The sequence below is a fragment of the Apostichopus japonicus genome, chromosome 16 (assembly GCF_037975245.1).
Source record: "Apostichopus japonicus isolate 1M-3 chromosome 16, ASM3797524v1, whole genome shotgun sequence".
In the NCBI taxonomy this organism is placed as follows: domain Eukaryota; kingdom Metazoa; phylum Echinodermata; class Holothuroidea; order Aspidochirotida; family Stichopodidae; genus Apostichopus; species Apostichopus japonicus.
The window spans coordinates 23,164,972-23,171,510 of record NC_092576.1 but is presented as its reverse complement, the minus strand read 5'-3'; the positions used below and the strand labels follow the sequence as shown (position 1 = coordinate 23,171,510).

Below are 6,539 nucleotides of genomic sequence, written 5' to 3'. Positions count from 1 at the left end.
AATTATATCAACAAGCCAATCTCATTTGTATCATGGGATAAAACCTCATTTTCTCTTTAGTATGTTTATTTTGCCTGATTTACAAGTGGCCCCAACATACATGCGACACATGCAACTTTACAGCATAGAATTTGAGTTTGATTTTATTTCAACATAATATAAATACAATGGTGAAACATTAAATTACAAGGAGGTGGAGGAGGACTGAAGGAGCAGAGCTTTTACGAGCATTCCTCCTTTACAAAAAAAGATAAACGATAGAATACAAACATCAGAGGGACATTTTCTCATCCCACAACCACCACTCGTTATGCTATAAGCCGATACACACCGGCCATACCACTCAAATATATATGATGTGTTAGTATGTAATCAATACTATTTATTGAGATTGTTTATTGTTAACCGTGCTATAAAAAGATATGGGATGCCATTTTAAAAATAGTATGTACAGACTGTACCCCCCCCCCGGCTCCTACCTCCCTGATCCCATGTATAATCATTTGTCACTCTTTGCCCAGTTTGATATGGATTCAGAATATTGTGTTTGTGCATGACTATCATCCAATTATAATTTTTGATTTTTACTATATTAAGTTTCTTTGAAAAAACATTTCTCTACAAGAATTACATATTTAAAGTGTGAGAAACATGATGAGACAAAAAATCTAGCATATTGCATCCTGCTCTGTCCTATTTGCTTTATTCTTTCCCTTGTTTGGCTTTGTTTTGTTTCCTGTATTAAAGTCAATAAATAGGTGTCACGCCCGTACGGAGAGGGTTGGGGCAGTGATGATATTCTCAAGGTCAGAGAAGTAACTTCCAGCTACTTCAGGGTTGTTATTAGCAAACAAAACTATTTTGGAACTCATGACAGATAGGTCACAGACTTAAGAAGACCCCTCCCAGGACACAAATCGATAACTTACCATCCCAGCTCCTCCCCCCCCCCCCCATCCTTGCACTCAAAATCATGTGTATGGGCCTGAGTGTTGTATACAGCATTGACGATTTCGTTTAGGATGTAACTTAAAAAATCCTTCGGTTCCCGTCCAATAATGAGCTTTATGCACGAATGAAATTTCATATTGGCTAGGCAACTCTCGTAGACCTATGAAGTACAGTTACCATAATTGCCAAATCTTACCCACTAAGTGTTGGGGAAATACGGCTACAATGAAACTTTTAACTCCTTTAAGTTTGTAATCTTTTACCTCTGTAATTATCATTTTTTGTTGCACCTGTTGCCTGCCCTATCCCGTAACCGCCCTCCGTTGGCGAGGAAGTTAGGTTTATGCGATCTCTCTCTCTCTCTTTCTCTGTAAAGATAACTATGAACGCAATTTAGTGGCCGAATACAACATGCAACATACATACGGAGTATTTAATAGCAGCAATCACAACAAAAACCTGATTAACATCTTTCACAGATGGAAGACTTATTACTTTTTCTTCTTTTTGTCCCCATCTATTTTTTGGTTTTGCAGCAACGCACAACGTCTCATTTAATTCCCGTAACATCTAACGATGTATGCATCTGCTCTAATTATTGATATAATGAACTTAATTACCCTTTGAATGTCGAAATGCCTCAATTTTATGCGGGACAAAATACGCTATGAAGTATTTGCGGACATTCTGTACCAGCATATTTCGTCCGGCGGGACTATATTTGCTGTGAGGTAGAGACACAATTTTCAGCAGATAATGTCCGACAGGACTAAATGTGCTGGTACAGGGTGTCTCCACGGATACTTTGCACAGGGGACACTCTGTACTGTCACACCGGCATTTGTTCAGCCTATGTCCACTGAATACGTCGGTGGCTCAATGAATAGCTACTCTATTAGAAATGTACATACGGAAGCTTACAATTGCCATCTTAATATTTAATATATTTAGGAAACTATTACTTAACTAGCGCCATCTCTTTACATAAAGAAGGAAATCCTGTGTTGCAATCCCGATTGGTAGGTAATATTGTTTTCATTCCCAAGCAGTGAAGAGTGCAAATAAGTAATATGACATAAATTAAAACACTTTCAATAAGTCGTAATTCATAAAAAAAAAATAAACAAAATGTTATTGTTTGTGGTTGGAAACTTTCTCTTTAGGTTAAAGGAAAAATAACACAATGCCGTTTTGCAGTACGCCCTTTTCGACAAAAGCAACACGAATGCTTGAAAACATTCTTTATACCTTAAAAATCAATTTAACTGTCACCCATGGCATTCACCATTTTGTTTGAATTGCGACAGTTTGGGGCTTGTTTTGTGACGTAAGCGAGCCACATATCGCATTTCAACACCTTGAAACCTTCGGAGCCTAACATTTCTTACGCGCCGTTAACGACAACTAAAGCAATATCTAGACATTCCGGACTCTGGATTTTGAAAAAAAAAGATAAAGTTAATGCAGTTGGACTTGACTGCTATCAATTGGAGCCTGAATACAAAGTGCACGAATTCGAGCCTAAAAACACAGTGAAGGACTGAGACAACGTGACTTGGTGATTGCTTAGCAGACATAAGCACTATGATGCTAGTATTGTCAACACTATTAACACTAGTAATTTTGTCCTTTCTCTTTCTTTCTGGAAACCTTTTCCGTCAGGAATAACGTACACTCTTAATTTTTCCGGGTCACTTTTGTTACCCGGATTCCTGATAAAAATAGTTTCATCCTTTTCAGGATAAGTTTAATCCATTCCCGGATAAAATTCAACCATTCCCGATTCAATTTCATTAGGCATGGTATCATTTCACTGTACCGTTCCTGATCAGAACGTAGCGCTTGATGCTATTGGATGATGTACATCATGTGACAAAAGCTTTGATCGTGCTTGAGTGCCTGCAGCTCTCGAACGTACGCTATTCGAACACATACGCCATCTTTTCGAAACTTTGCACTCACGAAATGCTCTTATGGATCTCGTAGAAGCAAAATTACTTCAATGGGGATTGGAGAAGTACGTCAAGAATTCCAAAGGTGAGTTATTAGGCACTTTCCATTTCGTTTGTTGTGTTAATCATACGCAATAAAGTTAGTGCTACAATCCGTCACGGGTTTTCTCTGGCCTAGCGTTATACAGTGTACACTATAGTGTGTAGCGTGTGGTGTGAAAACAACTATAAACGCTACAGACTGTACTGTACAGTATACTACAGTACTGTACATGCCTACTCACAACAGTATGCAGTACTATTGTGAAGCCTCTATGGTGCTACAGGGCAAACAGTATTACTGTATGGTGGGTTCTAATGTTCAGTTGCTACTTCACCACAAGTGGATTGTAATTTTTTGATAACCAAATAAATTGAATGACATAAGTAAGGCAGGCAAGGCCCAATAAGGGTTCCTGGTAATTTAGATTTAGGTAATGTAAGACTTGCCCACAGTGGGAATCAGTCTTTCCCTTGTATGTTCTATATAAGGTCATCATTTACAAATAAGGCATAGGCCTATATGCTACTGTAGTGTTGTGGTTGGACTGGGCCCAGTAGTGGAGTGTACTGAACTGTACTTTTGCGTTGAAATGAAAACAACACTGATTTTTCATACTTTTTTTTTAAATCAATATTTAAATAAGTTTCTGCAAAAGAAAAAAACAGAGATGGTAAATTCGTCATTAAATCGCAAATACATTTGTAGGCTAGTGTCCATAGGCTCATGGTATTGTGTAATAGTACAGTCGACGCTTGAAGTAGCGGTTCCGCGAATATTTCAGGTATACCCGGTTATACCGAGCAGGTATGCCGCTTTATGTTAATGCTTTTACCGATGCACCTTAGCATAAAGTTGCTTATGGTCTTGCCTAGTAATGGCAAAAAGAGGGGCAAAATAACACACTAAATGGTAGGGAGAAACTTCTTTGAATTCATTATACTGTTCATGGATCATAGATCATAAGGATCTGAGATCCATATTGAAACGTTCTGTAAACTTCATTTATGGCAATATGTTTTAAAATGCAAATTAAGGTAAGGAAAAATTGTCCAAATACAGGTCTTTTCATATTGTGTTCATATACCATACTGTGTGCAAAAGTGGGTGCTGTACAGTAAGCTTGTGATATGAATAGGCTCTTAATTGCATGAGGTCTGCAGATAAAAAAAATAAAAATTGCAGAAATGAAGTTTCATGGAGGTATTATTACAATGAATTTTTAGAGAAGTAACATTTTGCTATCATATGTTGTCTTTGCTATATTTCAGGAAGTCTAGTTTTGTGCTGGCACAGGTCCCCATGAAGCAACAGGCTACCCGGAAAACCGACTGCAATATGTGAGGAAAAAGGACCAAAATTAAGACAAAGAAGTCTGTTCGCGACCCTCATAAACCTTCAAAGCTGGTTGACACAACAGATTTGGAATTGACATCAGGTAAATTAAAATTTATTTATTTATTTATTTATTCATTCTTTCATTCATCCATCCATCCTACCATTCATACATCTATCCATTCATTCATTCATGTAGTTTTTGCATCTAGTGACTTTTGTTGCTTAAAACAATATCAATGATTGTTCTTCACAGATGATGCAGAGGAGTGTGTTATTTCAGCGATGGTAACGTGTCTGAAGACTGGAGTATCACAGAGCCTTTAATATCAGAGACAATAAGAAGAGTTCTGTGGGAGATATTCTCTCAGAAAATACACAACAGATGGCATGGTAAGAGTTTTACTCAATACATGTGCTATTCTAGCTCAGTCACTTGGCGAACAGGAACCCGAACTAAAGTGCCAAAAGCTTACTGTTGCTGTAAGACTTAAGAAGAGTGAATAATGCCATGTTGTAGGCTACACATTATATATCAACGTTAATTGGGCCATAAGAGTATGGTATGAGTGTTTTGCTAGTCCTTTTCTAGCCTTTCCTTGGGTACCTGTTAGGTTGATTGCAATTTTACTGAGCTTCAAAATCATGCAAATCTGCTTTTTCTCTTTCTTTTATGACTCTTCTATTTTTAGTACTTTAAGTTAACGAAGGTTGCCTCACATTCTTAAAATCATATATGTTTCTCAGAGAGAATGACCTAATGGTTATGAAATGATTGAGAATCACAATGATAATGATGCATGGTGTTGGTGATGGTGGTGGTGATGATGATAGTGAAGATGGTGGTGGTGATGATGATGATGGTAGTGTTGGTGATGATGATGATGATGGTGGTGTTGGTGTTGGTGATGATGGTGATGATGATGATGATGATGAGGAGCTGGTTGCAAAATTTCAAAATTGTGGCAATGTATGGTTGTATCCTTGTATGTCAGAATGTTGCAATTTGAAAACAAAAATGTGTAATGTCTCATTTATCTTTTCAATAGATTGGCACAAACATACCATCTGTCCTTGAAAAGTTCAACAGCCACAGCCTTTCGTTTTGGCATGAGGACCAAGAGAGCAACTAGAGCAGGTGTTTAGTAGAGTTGAAAAAAGGGGGCTACCTTGCCAATGACTTCTGCAGACAGTTGACATATGTTTTAAAATGCTTGAACTCAATTATACATGAGAAATAGAATGATACAACACCTAGGACTTTTTGAGAACTTTTTGAACCAGAAGACTGAGCAATCATCACCTTTTGTTTACCCGTCATGGTATTAATGGATATCACATTATCTTAGATAACAAATTTATCATAGTTTGAGTTCAGTTTGTCCACCCATTTTCAATATTGACAGGTCAAATTGCACTGGAATAGTTCGGGTGAGCCGGTTGCATAATTTAATTGCAAAAATTCCTCATTGTTATGTGTGAGCTGTTCAGATTTTAAAGATGAATAGAGGGATGGTGTTATTTCTAGTATAAACAGTGAGTGATGCATTGGTACTTAACCTGCCCCCACCATCTCCCCCAACTCAAATCTGCTTATGCCACTCAAAGTAACAAGAGAAACATCATCAAGCATTCATACGTCATAATTCAAGCACTTGTTCATTTCCAAACATGTTGGTGGTTCAGTAAATACTTAAGTTTTCGAAGTATTTTCATTTATTTGAATACATAGAACATTCGATGCAATTAATATTTAATAAAATTTTGCAGAGGTAAACATAGTAAGGAAATTATTTTTACAAACATTTTCTTATTCCCATGACAAATCACATCTCTATCATTTCTGCTGTATGGAACAAAGATTTTGTGCATGCAATTTAAAGTCTTACCTATTGTTAAGTTGTACAATATCAAAGTGGTGTCATTCTATAGTACTAAGTTATTTGTAACAAACCAAAATATATCAAAGTATCATTATTTGGTAAATAATGTAAGACCATTCGTTGAGAGGCTGGTGGAGTAGCATTTTTCAGAATTTTTCAATATCCTGCAATATGTAGATTTCAAAGGTTAAAGTTAGCAGGAAATGATCTCTTTTAAGCATATTCTAACATTTGAACCTATTTTAGGATATCTTTAGTGGAGATTTTAAAGCATAAGACATATGCTTCTAGTTAGGATGTAAAGATTTTGAAAGCAAAAAGTTACACATAAATTGCCACAACAAGTCACGAGTTACATATATAACAGGGATATTACTA

General features: G+C 36.7%; 1 long non-coding RNA gene across 1 annotated transcript; it reads left to right on the top strand.

Annotated features, from left to right (window-relative positions):
• The first annotated feature begins 2,622 nt into the window (after positions 1 to 2,622).
• Positions 2,623 to 5,124, top strand: LOC139982895 (uncharacterized). Its single transcript, XR_011798421.1, has 3 exons — positions 2,623 to 2,988; positions 4,215 to 4,381; positions 4,535 to 5,124. It is a non-coding gene; the product is annotated as an uncharacterized lncRNA (long non-coding RNA).
• Positions 5,125 to 6,539: the final 1,415 nt, after the last annotated feature.